Below are 2,890 nucleotides of genomic sequence, written 5' to 3' on the forward strand. Positions count from 1 at the left end.
TTTATTGAAATAATATGATATACTGTAAATAGAAATAAAATTTAATAAAAGGAGAAAAAACTTCCTCAGATACAGTAACTATCTTTAAATAGTCGTAAGTTGAAGTAGTAAGAAAATGTTTCTATTGCCTTTAAAAACATTTCTAAATAAATCAGAAACTCGTACAAAACAAAACGTAGGATTTTTTGTTGTAGTGTCCAGAATAAACATTATTAAACAGTACAGAACAAAATAATAAAATAAAACATTAACACAACATAAGACATAATCGAGACAGAGATTATGTGGCGCCTGAAGAAGAATAATACGAATAATAAGAATAATAAGAAGGTTTTATAGTCTATACTACAGTCATCCTCTCACTAATACTCTCTGCTTCAGCTTCACTCCTGAGTAAAAATCTCTCATTATGAACTTTTTTATTGAAATTCTCGAGTCAGAAGAAAAACATCACGTTAAAAGTGAATCTATTATTTTATGTTTAAAAGACTGAAAGTGCTGGAATAAAAGTTGAAACCGCACAGGAGTCTTTAAAAAGATGAAGGTATCCAGATGTGCTGCAGTCGTAATAACCTCGTTAGTGGTGCAGCAGGTAACTACGTGATAACGACGTAATAACGACGTAATAACTACGTGATAACTACGTGATAACAAGCTTCGTCAAGTCAAGCGTGACTCGAGATCTGCTCCAGATGCAGCGTTTATGATCCTCCTGGACTGGAATCATCGTTTCTCTGGTCCTGACGAACATCTGGAGGTGAGACGTCCTTCAATCTCGCAGAGAAAGTGCAGATGTTACGTTTGCGTCGATCTTCATTAGGTTCGTGAAGGATGCGCTCAAGTAACCGCTGAAGTACCTCGGATCACCACAGGTGGCCGCTATAAGCAACGTTACTGTCGGTATCTGTTTTTCTTCCACGTGATTCTTTATTCTTGTTTTAATCAGAGACTCGTATGTTGTGTGTTCTTGTTCTTCACACGATAATGACGAGAAGATAAGATAAGATAAGATATCCCTTGATTCGTCTGACAGTGGGAACGTTTTCATAGCAGCAAGTTCACAGTAGACTCTAGAAAAACATTAAACATAAATATATATTAGATTAAGAATAAAGTACAAAAACAATATGAATAAAATAATAATATTTGTATCGCAACATAATCTTATTAAAAAATATTATTAATTTAAACAATCAAATTAATTATTATCATGTAATAATACAACTTAATAATAATAATAAATTGTTAATTTGTCAAAGGGATGATTGTGATAACATTGAGATGCCTTCAAAATAAAATTATTATTGTTATTGTTGTTAATTTGATAGTTATTATAACTATTATAATTGTTGTTATAGTTATTAATACTATCATTATTATAGCAGAAAGTTCACACCACTAGAAGAATATTAAACATGAATATACACTAGATTAAACATAAAGTGCAAAAACAATAACGTTAAAATAATAATGTTTTTATCACAACAAAATACAAATAATGCAATAAATTTTAATCAAATTAATTATTATCATGTAATAATACAACATAATAATAATAATAAATTGTTAATTAGTCAAGGGGAAGATTGTCATAACATGCCTTCAAAATAACACTATTATTATCATTGTTGTTATTATGATAGTTATTATTACTGTTATTATGATAGTTGTTATTACTATTATTATTATTGTTATTATGATAGTTATTATTGCTATTATTATTGTTGTTATTATGATAGTTATTATTACTGTTATTATGATAGTTATTATTAATATTATTATTGTTGTTATTATGATAGTTATTATCACTATTATTATTAATATTGTTATTATGATAGCTATTAATACAATTATTATTATTATCATTGTTGTTATTATGATAGTTGTAATTACTATTATTATTATTGTTATTATGATAGTTATTATTAATATTATTATTGTTGTTATTATGATAGTTATTATTACTGTTATTATGATAGTTATTATTACTGTTATTATGATAGTTATTATTAATATTATTATTGTTGTTATTATGATAGTTATTATCACTATTATTATTAATATTGTTATTATGATAGCTATTAATAAAAGCATTATTATTATTAATATTATTGTTGTTGTCATGATACTTATTATTACTATATTATTAGTAGTATTGTTATTATGATATTTATTACGTTATTATTTTTAGTGTGATAGTTATTATAACTATCATTATTATAGCAGCAAGTTCACATTAGAAACAGAAATTGAAACAAATGAAATAAACATAAAGTGCAAAAAACAATATGAATAATAATAACGATTATGAAATAATAAAAAACAAAGATAATAATAATAAACAATGATAAATTCTGATATAAATGACATCTAATAATTCAAATAGAAGGAAAAAATGTTGTTAATACTTTATTTAAGGAATTTAAAAACTATCATTAAAATGTGTGAATATTGAGGTTTAAGAATAATTTAATATATAAATATTCACATGATAATGATTTTAAAAGTTATTTGTCCTAAGCTCCGCCCACTGAAAACACTTTTTTGATTTTCTGGAGATTAAATCTTGTTGACCATAACCACACCCACTCTGCTGTGGTTGGTCAAGCATGGAGGTTTGTCACCGCGCGTCATCAATCCCGAAAAGTCTCTGAGGGACTCGTTGTATAAAGTCTGATGAACTTCCAGTGGTTGAAACCGAGTCGACTCACTTCACGAGACGTGGTTCTGATCAGTGGAACCAGCGAAGGTTCTGAAGAAGATCCAGTTCTGGTGTCATCAGTGGATTTACTGCTCGCTGGATCTTCACGTGAAATCATCTCTGGTCGTGATTGATCTCAAGTGTCAGAGAAAAATGTTTGTGATCCTCGATGATCCCGAGGTCAGCGTC

Source organism: Callionymus lyra, chromosome 10 (assembly GCF_982586985.1).
Source record: "Callionymus lyra chromosome 10, fCalLyr1.hap1.1, whole genome shotgun sequence".
NCBI lineage: Eukaryota > Metazoa > Chordata > Actinopteri > Syngnathiformes > Callionymidae > Callionymus > Callionymus lyra.